Below are 18,888 nucleotides of genomic sequence, written 5' to 3'. Positions count from 1 at the left end.
CACCTGTATACAGTACCGGAGGAAGGGACTGCCACCAATCCAAGATCTCTCCTGTCCTTTTTTATTAAAAGACTGTTGAATTACAGATAATCAGGTGCCCTATATTGAGAGCTAGGTAGTGCAGCACACTCTGTAACGCTTGATGCACAAAGTAAAGCCCTGAACCAGGTGTGGATTTAGCACAGTGCACACCTACAAAACCATTCCATTCGGGAAGCTGGATAGGATCTCGCAGGGCAGCCTCCAGTAACCTGCTTCAGAGGCTGGGCAGGCAGCACATGTGAACTAACCCTCTGGATTAAAGCCAGGGTTAGGACTGCCCTCCTTGTTTAGGTATTGCATTGAATTGGAGCGATCGGGCCCCTGCTTACTCTGCTCTGAACTGATCGCACTTCTCATCTTACCTGAGTGTGCCGGTTAACTGATAGGGTTTGATCTACACTACAGGGGAGCACAGCTTATTAAACACATAGCTGCTTACTCAAACTCCTATAGGCGTGTAGCACAATGTTAGCAAAACCGCCTCCTTCTGAAATTGCACTTCATTTTTTTTAAATGGAAGCCTTTATAATTTAAACCGAAATTATACATTTACATATTGCCCATAACATATTCCTGAGACACCTGCAGTGTATTGAATAGGTTAGGGTTTATCCTTGCAATTACAAGATCTTGCCACCGGGGGGCACTGTGTGTCATTCAAAATACCTATAGAAGCAAACAAATAGTAGAGTGAAACGCCAAATCTCTTGCACAGTCCAAGCCTCTGGGGGCTTTGTTAATGCAATGCAGAGCACATGTTGTGAAGCGCAGTTAAGTGACAATATGTACCTTATTATTTTACTTCACTGGAGCCCAGTGCATTTAATATGATATAGCAGCTTGAAATTATCGTTCCATTTATTAATGGTTAAGTCTGATTAACCAGTTGGTGCACTTTATCAAAGACGGGGGCACTGGAGTTACTATAGAATGAAAATAAATCTAATCCAACTACAGGTACAGAATTTAAAATATTCAGAAAATGTAACTCTCTTAAATATATTAGAGACAATATTCTGCCACCATGGGGCAACTAACATACACATGCTCTTACTGCACAACAGCAATCGCCATGATATCCTGATTGCACACTGATATGTTGTTTTATTAATTTGTAAGATGCTGGCACACAATTGTAATAATACACACTTAGACAAAAGCATTAGCTGAAATATTTCTCGTCTCGGTGCTGTTTGTAACCCTCATGTACCCAAAGCCAGCCCTTTCCCTAGTTGCTAGCAAACCGACAGCACAGATTTATAAGAAAAGCACAAGAATAGCACATCCCTGGAGACCGCACAATCTAGCACAATCGCTACCAGGAGAGGAGAGGAATCCCAAATAACAGGGGAGCCCTGGAGTCAGAAATCCAGCCTGCCAGCTGGGGAAAGGGAGCACCACCCTGGAAGAAATTCCAGACAAGTCGTGGCGTCAGGATTACAGAAACTGGTGGCTTTGACTCAGAGCACAAAGAGATGTAGACGGCAATACCTAACAGAACAATGCCTGATAGACCAAACAGAGATCAGGAATCCATCCGTACTTAACTGAACACAGTAAACTCATCAACAGCCTGCAGTGCACTGCTGAGGACCGCTGTATTCTAGTAATTACAGCTGACAAGAGTACAGCGGTCCTCTGCACAGTGCAATGCTGAAACTGAACGCTGTCTGTCATCCTGGAAGAAATTTAGCAGTTGTAAAATGATGAGATTTTGTATTAGTATAGCAGCTTACTGTTAAAAGACCCGTGCTTTTGCAAAGAAATGAACAGGTACAATGAGGCTAATTCCCATGTGTTTTTCTCCCGTTTGCAGTTGCTGTTCCCGTACTTATTCTATGCATTTGCCATGCATCCTATGGCTTAACAGGAGCTTGCCATAGCTAGTACAGCACTTATGTATTACTAGCTTTTCTCAAGGGTCTTTGTAATCTCTAAGATCACACGCCTTTGACTCAGAAGTACCCACAGTAAACACTCACACACACACACGCACGCACGCACACACACACACACAATGCCTTTAAATGAGACTAATACAATGAACTCCAGTGCCCTTTCCTCTCCTCTTTATCGTGATGCTAGATGCAATGGTAATAGTGAATCAATGAATAGTGTGTATTGTATTTCTGTCATTGTATATTTAAACTGTATATGTCTGTGTACAGTCTGTTAAATTGATGATGAAGACGATCTGTAAAGTGACAAGGTGAATATTTTCGTCCTCTGTGCTTGTACATATATATATGTATATCGTTGTATATTTGGAGATATTTATAGTTTTGTTATTTTTTTGGTGCCCTTCCTTTGTACCCCGAAGCGGGAGAGCAGCTGATGCATCGAGACTCATTCCCATCAGAGGGGAGGAGCAAGGGGCGGGGTGTGGGGCGTGGTTTCCACTGAGGGACTGCTGTGATTGGGTACATTCTCTCAGCTTTTAGACTCTTTTTAAACTTGTGGTTTAAATCCGTTAGGTGGGTCACAGATACACTGTGCGCTTTGGAATTGGTTAGGTTAAGTTTTAGGGGGTGGGGCATAAACACAAGTCGCTGGGTTCCCTCGGTTAAAACCACACCCCCGTGTTTGATTGATTAAACTCCTCAGCAGCTGTTGTATTCGGTGTAAGGCAGGGAATGCACTGAGGAAACAGTGCCCCACTGTGGCCAAAGCGTGTAGTGATTTGTGATGTGTGTGTGTTCCTGCTGAGTTTGTGTGTAGCGCCAGGCATCGTAAAGCACAAGCCTTCAATGAAACCCTGCTGTAACAGTTGAAGCACAGAAGATCTAGTCGGCCTCCTTTCTAATCAACACGAGTATTCTATATCTGCGTCTTTCATTATTCTGATTATTGTTCTTTTACAGTATTTAAACAACGTGTGGACAATTACTTAACAATATCACCAAAATAAAACAAAACAAACAAACAAAAAAAACTGTCAATAAAGAAAATTGCTGTTCTTATATAAATACCCTGTGCTGTGCTCTTTTTTATGATACAAAAGAGAGATGTTGGCTTTCAAATAATAACAACTCACAGCTCTCCAAATCTCTCCAACCGGTCCCAACCGGATCAATCTACATGCAAAATGTTTCTATCGTACATCATGCATGTGAAACCATATCGCCTGAAGACCTGACATCGAACAGTCGTGTTAGTGCTTCTGAAATAGTCTATAATAGTTAGTGTAACTGATACAAATACCTCTGAAAACCAAAGCAATCAAACAGATGTGTGTCCTGCAACACAGAAAGAATCCGGGAGGCTGTACAGCAGCCTGCTCCAGCTGTGGAACCTCTGTTAGGTGATGACGTCTTGAATTAACGTAATGCATTATGAGAACACCAATTAGTTAGGCCTATACGGTACATTCAACGGCAATACACTTCAGACAGCGGATCTGTATCCAGCGATGACAGCTGTCACAAATGCAAACGCATATTCTCCCAATGGAATTTGCAGAAGAGGATTGCTGCAGACGATGCTGTCGCTCAAGATCACCCAGCACCTGGTAGTTTTCTCTTAAACTATGGCAAGCTGCAATCAATGCACAGTGCTGTATAACCATGGGAACACTGCTAAATGAACATGACACATTGTAAGAGATGATAGGAAGCATTGATAACAGTGTCAATGCACTTCTGCTGTATCAGCAGCATGGTGCAATATTGGTACCAAAGACATCACTGGTGGTAATGCTGATGGTTCAGCTTTCCTTTGGGTAATACACTAGGGGTATTTTTCAAAGTTGTCTGTAAGGACAAGTATACAGTCATTATCATTATTATTATTATTATTATTATTATTATTATTATTATTATTATTACAAGTGAACATGTAAGAAAGGTGAGTCTTTTAAAAACCCGGAATCAGTCCAGTGGTGTTGGAGTGGCTAAATTAATGATAAGTCAGTTGATCAGTTTGCGCACCACCTGCTCGCTCTCTCGCTCTCTCTCTCTCTCTCTCTCTCTCTCTCTCTCTCTCTCTCTCTCTCTCTCTCTCTCTCTCTCTCTCTCTCTCTCTCTCTCTCTCTCTCTCTCTCTCATTGTAATCGCAATGGGCGTTCACTGACATTGGTGGAATTGCGCTGCTGTAGTACTGCCCTGTAAAGCACAGTGTAACACACATTGTGACCACTAGATGGCACTTTTGGACCACAACAATGCAATTGTTTTGGAAGCGCGTGGTTTACTGTGCAATGAAAGGTATGCCGGGTGTGCATACAATGAAGGTTTATGTGACTGTTTTAGCTACTGATGGCACCCATCATCCGTGCCAGACTTCTGTGTGAATCGTTTGAGGAGCATGACAGCGATTTCAGGCATGTTCCCTGGCCATCATCTCTGGATCACGGTCCTCTGTCGACCAGTTGCATGAAACATCAAAGACTGAATTAATAAAGCTCCTTCAAGACACCTTCCAGCACCTTGTGGAGTCAGTGCTACGACGTGCCAAGGCTGTGATCAGGGCAAGCACTAGAGCAGGTGTATACCTCACCCTGTCTCAATAAGGTTTTCATCACACATTGATAATGCAGACGCTGTCTGTTGTGCGGGATCAATTCTGTTTACAGCTGCTTCACAGTTTGCAAACCTTTGTTGACCTATTTCATGGTCGCAGTGTTTGGTGGAATGTATCACCCTAGCAACCGATGACAAATAATAATAAAACAGAATTGCTGTATTCAGATCATTGGTGTGACAATGAGGCAGGGCTTCGAAGAACAGGGAGCCGTGCAACAATTCACAGGCAAGAGCAGCACGGGATTTGCACATTAATATGAGAACGAGAAAGACAGCCTGCAAGACTTCACCAGCTTCTTACTCTATCTATCTATCTATCTATCTATCTATCTATCTATCTATCTATCTATCTATCTATCTATCTATCTATCTATATGTATATGTGTGTGTGTATATATATATATATATATATATATATATATATATATATATATACGATTAATCATCCAATCTACGTGATCGATTCGTCTATTGATCCCACCTGTTTGCTAGTGATATGAAATTGTGTTGAAAGACAATTACAAGCGATACAGAGTATTGCTATAATGCTATTTACAGCAAATGTTTCACAATGCCAGCTAATGTTAAATATACACATATTTGCTTGCATGTAATTGGAAGTTTAGCCAAAGTGAGTCATTTCAAATATGAGCCTCTCTTGCTGTGTTTAATACTGTACTGACATGCAGCAAGGGCTACCTGTTAGTCCCCTGTGATAAAAGAGACCATGGTACTTGATCTGCTTCTTAAAAACACAATTGTGACCACAAGCTTCTAAATATAGGAACCCCTCACTAACCCCTCATTAGTAAACCTTTGCAGATTTGACACTTCTCCCCGCTATTAAAAACACCCAGGCATGTGCGTTGCAGCACAGAACTAGAGAGCTGAATCAGCCCAGAGATGGGGACTGGCATGAGACACTGAGACGATGCCTGTCAGCAGGGGCAGGGGTCATACACGCGCTACTGAAGCCCAGGATCTAGAGACAGGGCTCTGTGTTATCTGTCAGGCTGCCATGCGGACTGGAATACAGATGTGACTCTGATTGGCTTAGCTCTTCAGCTCCCTGTAACACACTGCATTTTGAACGGCTAAATGAGGAGGGTACAGCCACTCAATCAGGATGTGCAATCCGACTCCCGTCATGAATACCGATCACTCCGCTGGAGCCCTTAATGCTTCCCTAATGCCAGCCTCCAGCTCTCCCGGGCAATGGGCTGCGCTGGCTTGGCGTGGTTTATCTCCTGGGTGAAGGGGTCATGAAACAAGTTGAATGGGAACTGCAGTCTGCTAGTTACCGGCACAGCCCTCCAAAACAAATCTCTCATTCATAGAAGCCCAGAGACACGGTATGGTTTCAGATTGGTTTCCATTGATAGATCAGGAAGAGCTCATTCAATGGTTTCAGTGGGTCCAATTCACAAAACTGCAAGGACTGTTTTAAGGAATGTTTTCACAAGGACGGTTTTTCAAAGACTGTTTCTAAACATTCTCATGGGTTAAACGGTGCCTTGAAAAAAGCCAAACATATAGAATAATGGATGGGGTGCAGTGAATAACCAGGCTGGAATTGTATCGAGGGGTTTGGGCGACACCACAAACCACGAGAGTTAAATAGCTAAGAGATTTGAACAGGGTTTCAGGAACTACAAACGTAATGAGCACGTTTTTTAATAGGGCCCAGTGTCTTATACGTGCACTTGACATGGAATGATCTTTCCCAGACCTGTGCTCTGGTCTGCGTCTTTGAAAGAGTTAAGGGTGGGTTTGCCGCACCCCAGAGAAGCATGCACAGACGAGCATCAAATGATCTCTGTGATATAGATCAAGCCCTGGATAAAAAACTCTTGTTGTTTTTTTCCTCTCCCTCACATTGCTAGCATGGACCGGCCCCTCCAATCTAGTTCCACAAGCAGAACATCAGAATGCAAGAGAGTTCCATCACCAGCACTCAGACAGGCTGTCGAGAGAGCACTGTGTCTTATTACTCTCCGCGGCTTTTAGAAACATTTCGCGTGGCTTTTAAAAACCAGTGTAATAAATTGCCTTGAATAGGCATCTTTGTCCTCCTGTACAAAATGCATCCTGTCATCTTGCCATCAGACAGTAAGCAGCCTTTGTGAAAATGCCAGACGCCCCGAGGAAAACAGAACTTGCCATGTGAAACAAAGAGCTGCTATCTCAGATTGCTTTTTGAAAGTATCCACACGTACAGAGGAGACATGAGTGTCAACCTTATAAAGCTTAGCTGGAAAAATCATTGTCTTGTCTGTACAATAAACTAGCCATCATCAGAGAATACTTAAAACACAACTCGGAGGATTCTGACTAAAAGTGACGGCCAAGAAGGGAATGTTTACTAGACCTTGTCTATTGCCACAATTCTTTTTGCTATCACATCTGACGCATAATAAAGATGTCCTGTAATGAGTCTAATCATATGTTTTGCTCTATAATAGAAGGGGAACAAAAGGAAGACATTAGGACCAAGGGCCCTATTCACGAAGCTTCAACTCCCCTTCAACACCTGTACAGCCTTCCTTGTAATGAAAAAATACAAATCATAAGTGATTGTAAGTGGGTTAAGTAAATGATTTCATTGTGCGCCTCTTACTCTGTCTTCAGGGACAGAGTGCAAATTTACAACCCAGCTGTCTCAGCTGACAGCCTGAATGCCTGAGAGTAAAGTCACTCTGAAATAGATGAGATGCACAGGAGCGGACGCTCTCAAGTGGAGATGGAACAATGGAGCCTGCTTGATTTACAGGTCCCAGAGCACCAGATCTGTTTTGACCAATTCTCTGTTTTGTTTTTTTTTAAATTTTTTTATATGCAGTCCAGTTTAGCTGGCTTAGTGTCCAGGCTTAATGCCAATGGACATTCATCTGGTCTGAAAACACTGGAAACAATGACGCAATCGAGTTCATTTTTCATTTATCATCTGACATTCTAAAGATGCTCTTTTGGATAATTTTTCATTTTGACGCAATGTTAACAAACTTAGTCTTCTCTACACGACGCTTCATATACCCAGAAAGGTTTTCACTGGATTTTAATAATTATTTTTAAAATTTATTTTCTAGTAAGGTTCAACTCTACTGCGACTAATTGCGGGCAGGGGAAAATATATAACCGGTTTAAAACGTCGAGATCCTGAGTTAATTTATCTTGTGATCTCGATAACGAGATTTTCATTGACGTGTGCATACACCAAAGTTATTGTTATTGTCATTGTAAACACACACACACACTCCGTTTGGCATGCATTTTTCATCCTGTTTTGATCTAGGAGTTTATTTATAAAAACGAGTATAAATAAACCACTGGCCATTCAGTTTGGAGAAAGAACATGCGATGTGCGTTTTTGTTTGCAAGTTTCCATTGTTTTGCGTACAGAGCTGCGTCATTCGTTTTCCCTTGCCTACGGCATGGACCTTCCTGTACGGCGTGCGTGCTTCCCTAAACACTGCTAATCAGTTTGTTTTCCCAGCTTCCAACTCTGAGACAGTTTCCCACCGCCAGAGCACATGCTCTGTAATGGAGTCTGATAAGGTTATTGCTGAAGGCTGAGATTTATTGCTTTCTATTTTAAAAGCCCCGCTGTGCACGATAAAACATATCGTGGAAAATAGATTGCAACAGTAAAATACACAAAGGTACAATCCCTTTTACTGTTACAGGGAAATATGTATATGTACACACTATTCTTTCATAAATGGGAATTTTCATGGGGAACTACATATTACAGGGCAATGGGTACATTTAATGGAAATCCATGATAACTGTGAAAAAGTGACAGCCTTAGATATACCTAGAGACAAGACCTGAAGCCAAGGTCTAATAGTTACAGGCTCGGCAAGAGCACAGGGGTGATGACTGCTGGAAAATAAACCGGGCTTCGGGTCCGCTCAGCTGAACTTTGTGGTTTGAAAGTGACTGGGATGGTTTATTTGAAAAGGTGTGAAGAAAACTAACCACAAATGACGAATGCGTTCTGTTTAACGTCACGATGAGCATGTGATAGAGCCGAGAGAAAGGCATTAACATTCATTCAATCTTCCATTGCTCATATGAGAAATTGGCGATTGCATGTTAAAAGGGCGTCCTTCGTGAGAGAGGTCTACACTGACAGGTTTGTTGTTTTAGTTTTCTCAGAGAAGCCCGGCTCACGCTCCAACCCAGATAGTGCCCTTGTCTGGAACCCGAGAGACAATCAACCTCATCTCTACGTGTTCTGTCTGCAGGGTCATTACAAGCCATCTGCTCCATGTTGAGCTACTTTTGTTTGGACTGTTCTCTGAAAACACTCATAAATGTACCAATAAAGCTTGATTTCCTCTTTTTTCTCATTTAAAAAAACAAACTTTGGCTGGACTGGCTCATTCCCACAGACGCTGTGTTTACAGAAGAGGCCTGAGGGGTCTGGCAGAAACATTCTGTCCAGCAAGATGTTGGATTTCTTCCCCCTGCCCAGACAAACAAGGGAGGGAGTCTGGAACCCGAGACCTTTTTCCTTTTGTCGGGAGCCAAGATCAAGAGCAGCAACTCAGTCCAGCTTTTTATTTCCCCTTCAATTTCTTCACTCTAAATTTGTTAAGTGTGTTTCCTGGAACTGTGGAGCATTGTTCTGACCCCCCCAATGCATTCACAATGTGTGCAGGGTTATCTGTAAGTGTGTGTGTGTGTGTGTCTGTGTGTGTGTGTGTGTGTGTGTGTGTGTGTGTGTGTGTGTGTGTGTGTGTGTGTGTGTGTGTGTGTGTGTGTGTGTGTATGTGTGTGTGAAAAGAAAACTAGACCTTCAGAGACACTGGACAATTAAACAAAGAGAACAGGGACATGCAAGAAGCAATGTTTCCCCTCACGTCATGGTTGGTCCCTGGGAATACCGTGCAGACGTTCCCTTGACAATGTTTCAAGCCTGCTGTGAGCGAGCCACATGTCAATAATCCCCACTGTCCATCAGAGAACCAAACGCTCCCCTAGCAAGCAAAGTGCAATACATTTAAAAGATGCTGCACACTGGACACAGTATGCAGTAGAATTCAGTCCTGGAGGATGACAGGTATTGCGTTTTTGCAGCGCTGATTTCTAGCTGTAACATTTTCTATCAGTAATTTCACAGTGAAGTTGAAAGCACTCCTGTGACCTCCATGAGCTCACAATGTCTAGCCTCCATGCAGCAGCATGACTGTATTTTCACTCTGTATATTCCTGCTTCAAATGAGCAATTCCAGGGCTGCATGAAATGTGTTCTGCCCTTGCAGAAGCCAATTAAAACGTGCTCTTCAGCATGGCACTCGAGATCCAGATCTGATGAGGCTCAGGCACTTTTATTTCGTTAATTTAAAGCAACTCACGTCCACTGCCAGTTTCTATTCAGGATGAAATACTGAGCTGGGTGAACTCCAAGACCAGGGGCTGCATTTATATACCATCTACAGCATTACAGATTCATTCAAAGTTGAAACTCCGTTGTTAATAATAACGCTGTATTTGATTCAGTGGCGGCGAAACTAGATCTCCTTGTATAGTGCTTCAAAAAAGGCTCTTTAGCAGTAAAATGGTATTTGACCTACTGTGCATTCTCATACATTATTTAGGTACATGCATTCAAATATCCCTGCTCTAATAGACCACTGACATGCCACTATGATAACCACTGTATTATCCTGTAGACACTCAGAGCCAATAGCAGACCTCAAAGCAATGGCAATCTGATCAGTGGGACTGTGGGGTTCCAGCACTGTTCACCACACCTGGTTTGCAAGCTGGTGGAGCCCATACAGGATCCACATTGTCACATGATTTCTCTTGAATCAGGAGGCACAGACACAGGCTACAATCTCAAAGCTACTTACCATAAATCATTGGCACAGTTTCTGTCACAAATAAAAACACCATTAATATTCAGGTAACACTTGAACACAATGCTATCATGCATAGTTGCAATGTGCCTAAAGTGCAAATCTTTTTGCACTGTATATGTCAGTACAGCGTTTTAGGGGTTAGGGTTAGAGTATTGTTCTTTGATATGTTTTGATTAATGGTAAGTGTTGCTTCTGTGCTCTGCTGCTATTGCCACCTCTGGGCATGAGTGTTTTTTTATAGTGAAGAATGCTTTCTGTCTTTACCCTCGCCTGAACTTAGTGTTTGTCAGCTTGACAACCACAGAAAGGATGATGATGATTTCAGTTCAAGTAAAGCACCTTTAAAGATCCCCCCCAGAAGAGGCAGTCAGCTAATGCAGGACTGGCAGTAAAATACATCTGAGTGCGTTCAGAGAGGAATACACCCCCCCGAGAGGAATACACGCCCCCCCAGAGAGGAATACGTGGGGGGGTGGGGGTGGGGGGCTCTCCTTATGTGCGGGGGGGTACTCTCAGAGGAATACACCCCCCACCCCAGAGAGGAATACACATCGAACCTGGACTGTCGCATTCTAACTTCCTCAATAGAAAATATATGATTTATTTGATTTCTTAATACAGATAAGATCATAAAAAATACATGAAGTGGAACTAATCATAATCACTTGCGCTAGTGGAGCATAAAAAATGAAATGGCCCATTGATGCCAGAAACGTCGGGTAACTGGAGGAAATGGTCTGGTCGATTGGAAGAGCCAAGCATTCAGATTCTTTGTTGGTTTAATCGTCCTTTTTCTTTTTCTCACTCAGATATTGAAAGGAATGAAAGCAGGGGCTCCAGGGGATGTTATTAAAAGGCTTCTTGGTGAATTGAAAGAATATCCGCTACAGTCACTAAGCACGCTATGAAAAGACTGGAAAGAGAGAGTGGGAGGCAGACAGACAGACTAATAGGCAAGCAAGCAGGCTGGCAGGCAGATATTGAGAAAGCATTAAACACACACACATTGCAGACCTCACAAATAAGAAAAAAAAAAACAATATAAAAACAACAAAACAAAAAGTCATAGTGGTTGTGACTGGGAGGAGCCTGACGCTGGTTCAGCCACTCTGCTGCTTTGGTAAACAGGAAGGCCTGCCCGGAGCGGAGCTGATTGGAAGGTCCTGATTGGCTGTGGGGGCGTGCCTGGGGAGCTTCTGCCTGTTTAAGAAGGCAGCAGCGCCAAAGTTGGGGGCGACTGCAACGCCACGGCTACACAGGCGGACGCCGAGCGAAAGCTTGCTGCTTGCTGACATCGCGGAGGAGAGCGTCCGCTCCCTGGAGAGAACTATGACACTCCAAGACAGAGCTCGTGAAGGCATTGCCCATCCGAGGACCTCTGAAGAGCTGCCGTGAGGATGCCGGGACTCCGGGAGCCCAGAGGCAGTCAGTTTAGGGGGTTTTAATCCTAAACTAAGCACAGCGAGGGTTAAGAGTGTAGCAGGTTCCAGGGGCGGGACGTTCCTTTCAGCGGGACTAGCGCTCGCCATTTGTGGCCAAGCTTTTATTTTGAGCTTTGTTTTGTTTTCTGTATTAAATCCAGCGCTGGGATTTCCATGTTGGTACCCCAGCGTCGGGGCCTGCAGTGTTTTTAAATCTGCACTCCTGAGCGGTGTTTCAACACCCCCTGCTCTGTGTCTGATTCAGTATTTTTCAGTGACGAGCCACGCATGTAACATTGCCCTGTTACAGTGGCGTAATTCTCCTTCTTCTGGCTCTACTCATTGGAGCTGAAACACAGCTTCATCAGACAAGGGGTACAGATAAGCTAGTGTCTGAGATGGCGTCCTGGCCAGTCCTGTCCTGCTGAGCAATGCTTCGGCTGGTAATTGAAAGGGACGGGACTCTGACAGCCTGACAGCATCGGAAAGCAAGGAAAGAGTTTCTGGGAGTGAAACACTGGATACTGGATCTGACACCTCCTGTCAATCAACTCTCCGGAACACAGAGTGTCACTTGAGCACAAAATAATAAAAAGAGAACCGAGAAATGGAACAGCATTAATAAAACAAATCCCCTCTGTAAAAGCAGTGGAAACATGATTGAGGATATATGCAACACAACAGCACTTTCCTGAGGGGAAAAAGGAACCCTGCCTTAGTTGGAGGTTGATTCATTTTGCAGGCTAATACTGTTATAAAAGTCACCGGGTGTTCTGTAATACTATAATCTAAGATACAAACTAAACTACCACTGGGTAAATGACTTTGGTGGGTCTCAGTTTTTAACAGATCCCTTTGGAACAAAGCTTACATTTCTTTCAGGAGTCTTGGCTCCTAAATGCAGCAATACCTGTGTTCAAAACACAGCCACTGTCACCTTTTCCTTGTCTGGATTGCCCACAGTGCTGGTGCCAGCAGATGCCCAGGCATTGCCCGGTAGTGTTTCTACAGCAGCTGTCCTCGCTGGCATTGCTGAAGGCAGCTGGCACGATCTAGCTTGAAAATCCTGCCTTGGCATCTGGGACCAGGCCAGCCAATCCCGGGCTTGGGAGCGAGCGACGAGAAGGAGTATTCTCAGGACCCCACTGAATTTGGTGTCTCTGCTGGTGTAAACACTTAAACAGGAGTATATGGCCAGTGACCCTGTGGGTGATTAGAATCAGGAAGAAGTTACAAAGCCTTCTTTCCCCCTCATTAGTAACGATGTGTTGTAATGGTGAGCAGGCCACTGGTAATTACAATCTCACCGGTCACATTGACTTCAAGCCTGCTTCTTTTGGTGTTGTAATTGGCTGCCAGTCTCCAGGGGGGAAATGCCTCCAGCCCTGGAGAGCTGGGGGAGGTTAACACAGAGCAGGTTTGCGTCCTGGCTGTGCAGAGTCAACACTTCGAAAATATGACCCTAAATTCCTTGTTGTTACTTACAAATAATGCACGAGACAGGAAATGTTGAAAGAAATGCATAAAGATATGCACAGAGGAAGAATGACAAAAGCACGGCATGGTTAAAGCTTGATAATAACGATACTGTGAGGGGCGGTGAAGTCCTGATGTGTTTTCACTTAAATTCCCCGACCTTGCAAATACTCCATTGTCATCACTTCAGCACCTGAGCCCCATCCACATCCACTAATGAGCACTTCATGAGTGTTTTTCTAAACTCAAAAAGGGAAGAAAAATCAAAGACAGGGCAATCAAATGTCAGCTAATGATTGCAGGGCCCATCTGGAATAAAACTGGGCTTCATAATTCATGCATTGCTTAGCGTTTGTTCGGCAGGAGAATCAGCACTGTTTCAACTTTGTCTGTCTAGTAAACAGAGCAGCCACAACCCGGCAGGGCAGGGGTTCAAAAGAGATCTTTTTAAACAATATCTGTAAGGACGCAACTGTGTCAGAAGAAGGGTTAGGGTTAGAGTTCGGGTTATATCATGCAAAAAATGACACACTAAGTAGCTTGTAACTATGCAGAATAAGGGAATTATGTGTAAGTACACGATGTGCTCACTCAGTAACTGTGATGTAAATACACAGTAATCAGAGACACTTCATGTAAAGTGTTACCCGACTTTCTTTCCGCCCGTCTGCGTTCTCTTAATTTAAGGAAGGGTAGCCAAAGCTTTCAAACCCATTCTTTCCTAGCCCTCATGAGCAGTAGCAACCTTCTCCAGGGGACCAGAGGGAATAATAGGGGGTAAGAAATTGCTTCTGAACGCTAACTTTTCCAAGTCAGAATAGACATTGTGGATGTGTGACCTGTGCCCGGGAACGGGTTAATGTCTCATCTGTTTTTCATTTGCTCTCTGTTTATTTTCTTGGCTAGTGTTTGACTGCCATTGTGAAAGATTTGCTAGCAGCTGTGCAGTAGGAGTTGTTCCGCTAGGATATTCATATCTCTGCATCCATCTGTATTCTGAGGACTGACTCATCTGACAGTGATACGTACATTTCAGCACAGTAATTAGGGCTTCACCGGGCCGTACTGTCTGGTCAGTGGCCCTGTCAGGAGCTACTTGCATAATGGAGTTCTGATGGCATCTTTTACATTCTAATTCCTGTGTTCCAAGTTCTGAATTCTCTATTCCATTCTGCATGTAATTAAGAGGTGTGACATTTAGTCTTAGTAAAATATTGAACTGCTTGCTCAGCTTGTTAAACTTGCTTTAGAATTATATTTCAGCGGACCATGTGCCATATCGTGTAACCTATACAGCATTTCATTTGAATATGTCTTAGTTGTGCTTATAACACAGACAAATGCATCAAGAGCCCTTCGCTTATTCACTGCTTTCAATAATTCATGTTTGGAAGAGGGAGTAGCGTCTTGAAAATGTGCACAGGATCACTATCCTAGGGCTAGCCCAGAAACAGAACCAAACTCCAGTCCTGACCTTGCTTTTAATTACGGGACTGTCACCGCGAGCCTCTACACCTGCAGGTGTCAGGGATAGGGGGTTTGCCAGTGATTGCTCATGTGACAGGCAGCCGTTTAAACAGAGATTCTGCACCACAATGTGCATTCACAAAAAGCCTCGGTCTGAACGGCAGGACGAGGCTGGAGACCAAACCCTGTAGAGCGGCATGCTCATGGTCTAGGAATGCTAGTGAATGGCAGCTGCACTCAATGCACACATCTTTAAAAGAAGGGCATATTTCCTATTGAAGTTTAAGGTATTCATGCAAAACACAGGAAGGTGTACTGAAGCTTCAACTGCACAGCTCAAACAAGACAGCTAGGGCAGCTGTGCAAGCAAGCAGCTTATCATTAACCCTGGAGGATACTCATTACTGCAGAACTAGAGAGACTATAACAAGCTGCTGTATTTGATTTGATTTTTTTTTGTTTCTGTCTTGTAAAGCCCCTCGCTGATCGCCTCTTGAAGTAATTAGTCATCTTGTTTATACATGTATTTCTCATGCTTTGCACTGGTACACTGTATTCCTTTTCATCTTATAGAAAAAGAATTGCTGTGAATAAGGCAGCCATGAAAGGGGTAGCTGATTATCATCCTCCCCAACAGCAGTGGCTGTATCACCCCCACGCAGGTCTTTCTTCATCATCTCCCATCTGATTCTTCTTTTTTCTTTTTAATCCCAAGATCTCCTGTTGCCTTTGCTCAGCTACCAGCGATAATTAAGGGCGCATTGAAAGGAAAGCCGTTTGAAAATGTCCATTTATTTAGAGCACTGATGAAACAACTTCAGCCTACTTATTCATCCGGGGTGTGAAAAACTGTGCTAATGATGATTTGGAGTCAGATGTATCCTGTTATTTCTCCCAGAATAACAAACAAGATCACCAGGGTCCATCAACACAAAACTAGCTTGATAGAGCCTCAATTGTTCGTTGGGAATTATGTCATTAGGAGTCCCTGGAAGCCTCTCTTAAATTACTTCACACCTGTGCTATTTGGATAATTGGGTCTGGCTTTCAAACAGCATGGAAATCCAACCCTTTGGTTTTTGGATTTTTGTGACACGGCTCTTGGCTGGGAAGAAACAAGCTAATAATCGTTGTGTAGATTTGAAAAGGAACTGGAACCAGAGCTGTTTTTCCTACAGGGATGGTGCGTTCACTGGCTACGTGGTGCAGTGCATTAATGCACTGGTCTTATTCCTCGAGAATCTGCCCTCTCTCAACTGTGGACAGCCCAGCAGACCATCACTCACAATTTATGAGCACCTGTATTCAAAATAATATCAAAGCACCTTTTCCTTTTCACAGCAAGCCTTTTTCTTCCTCAAAATGCAGTCCTGTAATCGAAGTCTCTTCAGTGGTGGAGGTGGGGGGGTCATTATACAATACATGCTTGGTTTTTCTGGGTTTTATTCACCTTTCTTTCACCTTTCTTCCACGTCTTACTGGACCAAGGCAAGTTTCCATGGAAACCAGACTAGCCAGACTGTTTCATTATTGCTCGATGCTGAAGAAAAGACAACAAACATGGAGGCATAAATGAAGGTTCTGGATTTCCTTTCATGTCACCAGAATACGGCAGGGTGTGTGTGTGAGTGTGAGTGTGTGTGTGTGTGTGTGTGTGTGTGTGGCTTTGTAACCCTGGAAACGCGCTCATCTGAAGATACATGACAGCGACATGAGGCTCAAGTGTACCCTGGCCAAGGGCAGTCTGCGTGTGCGTTTCCGGGCTGGTCAGTCTTCTGCTTTTCATTCTCCAATCAAGGTCGTTATGGAACCTATGCCATGCCCCCTCCCCTCCACCTCTCCCCCTGCTTTGAATGTAATTGAACGCTGCGTCTCTGAGATGATGACTGATCCTGTCTCTGCTGTGGAGCAGTTCTGAAGTGACGCTTCTGGTCTAGTACTCTCACAGGACATGTTTTAAAGGCGGGGGGGGGGTCAAAAATATTGCAGAGTGATCTTTTCCTGCCATCAAAATAGGACCGGGCAGTTGCCTTTGTTCTTCCTAAAAATGTACCGAACAAACAACCCCTTAGTGAGGCACGTTTATGTCCATTACCGCAGTTCAATACGATGCAAATTAGCCATCAATACTGATCACCAGCCCTTCAACTCCATTACAGTAAAACAGGAATCACACTTAAAGAGGAAAGGAATTCCAGCCTATGGCAGATTTAAATAGCTGAGTAAGACCTTCCCCGCTGCGCTGCTAGATGCTTGGTAAACAAGTTGAATTATCTCAGTTAAGAGTAAGAGTCTAATATTAGCTCACAGCCAAGCAGATCATAGCAACACAAACCTCATCTATGGTCAGTGACCACACTACTGTACATGTTATTAAAATACATCACAAGTCAAAAGCAGCGCCTTGAATTCGCCAAGGGAATCAGTGCCGCCCAACAACAACATTCACTTGAACATAGCCGGTGTGTGGAAATGTTTCGATGCAACACGTAAACGATTAGCAGGCTGGATAGGGAGCCAGCCAGCAACAGGGTTAGCAACTTCAGCCTACTTATTCATCCGGGGTGCGAAAAACTGTGCTGAATTTGAAATTGAAGCAAAGAGCCAGTCGCTCACATGAAGGCTACCAGAGGCGTGACAGGCAAGTGAGCGAGCGAGCGTGTTCTGTCGGGCGGGAATAATGACCCAAAATGAGAATACAGAAAGACTGTAGGCATTGGAGCCTGAGAGCAACCGTCACACCTTCTTCAGAGGAAGGAGAAGCAGACAGGTGTGGTAAGAACCCTTCCCACAGGCTTGGACTGCAAGCAAGGCAGATTATTATACAGGCAGCCTGATATGGTAGCACACTGACACAGAACGTTCATGGACTGTTCTGTTTATCTATCAAGTACAGTGTAAGGAATGTATTTTGAAACTTAAACAGCTGCATTCAGAGGATTACTTACCGTAGATCAAGTGTCAGTTGGTAACACCTGAGGAAATACGATGCATTCCTCCTGCGGGCATCGACACAGACACCAACACCAACTGATCAGACCACAACGTCAGCCCACCATTTTACAAACAGGTCCTTCCCAAGGCTATTTTAGCTCAGAGCTAAAAATAAGAGGGGGTTAATACAATCTCTGTGAGTTTAATTCAATACAGTTTATTGAATGAATATCGCATGGTGTTCTGGAAAGTGAGCAGCAGCAAATCCACTGATCCAAGACATCACATTATACTCAGATTACACACACACACACACACACACACACACACACACACACACACACACACACACACACACATATATATATATCCTGTAGTGAAACTGAAATATTAGACGCTGCGCTTTCTTGTCACCTGTTTGGATGCGGTATGACAAGACATGCTGTCACCATGGAGCCACGTCTCCATGGCAACTGGCTCCTGAGTCTTTTTTTTTTCTCCTTTCATTTTTATTTCAGAGAAGCTGAATGGAAAAATTGTTGGAAGGAGAGAATTGCACTAGAATACAAATTCATTCTTTGCTAGAGCTCTAATAGATTGTTAAAGAACACACACACACACACACACACGCACGCACGCACGCACACATGCATGCACACACACACGCACGCACACAAGCACGCACGCACACGCATGCATGCACACGCATGCACACACACACACAGTTTAAACACCTTGCAAACACAAGAGGAAGAAAACCAACACAAGAATCAAATCAGCCAGGCCATTTTTTCAGGAAGAACAATTTAATCTTGGAGTCTCTCTCCATATGCCTTTCCCCCTTTGAAGCAGTAATAGTCCCGGGAAATGGCAGTTAATTGAGCCGCTCCCTGGGGTTGCTGAATCCTGGCTCCCCTCAGACTCGAGATGTTTGACCCCAGACACCTAGTCTGTGTTCCTCAAGCCCGGGCCCTTGATCCTGCAGATTTCACAATAAACTGAAGACTTGCTGCAACTTCTGGTTGTCTGTCTGCTTCTTATGAGCCTCCATACACCCTCCATAGTCGCTTCACTCCATGGACCGTAGCTTTATAATGTAACCCCTCCCCCCAAAGCCAGCAAGAATCCAGATATCAGAAATTCTATTCAGTGGGACAT

Source organism: Polyodon spathula, chromosome 25 (genome assembly GCF_017654505.1).
Source record: "Polyodon spathula isolate WHYD16114869_AA chromosome 25, ASM1765450v1, whole genome shotgun sequence".
Classification (NCBI taxonomy): Eukaryota; Metazoa; Chordata; class Actinopteri; order Acipenseriformes; family Polyodontidae; genus Polyodon; species Polyodon spathula.
This window is presented reverse-complemented; position numbering follows the sequence as displayed.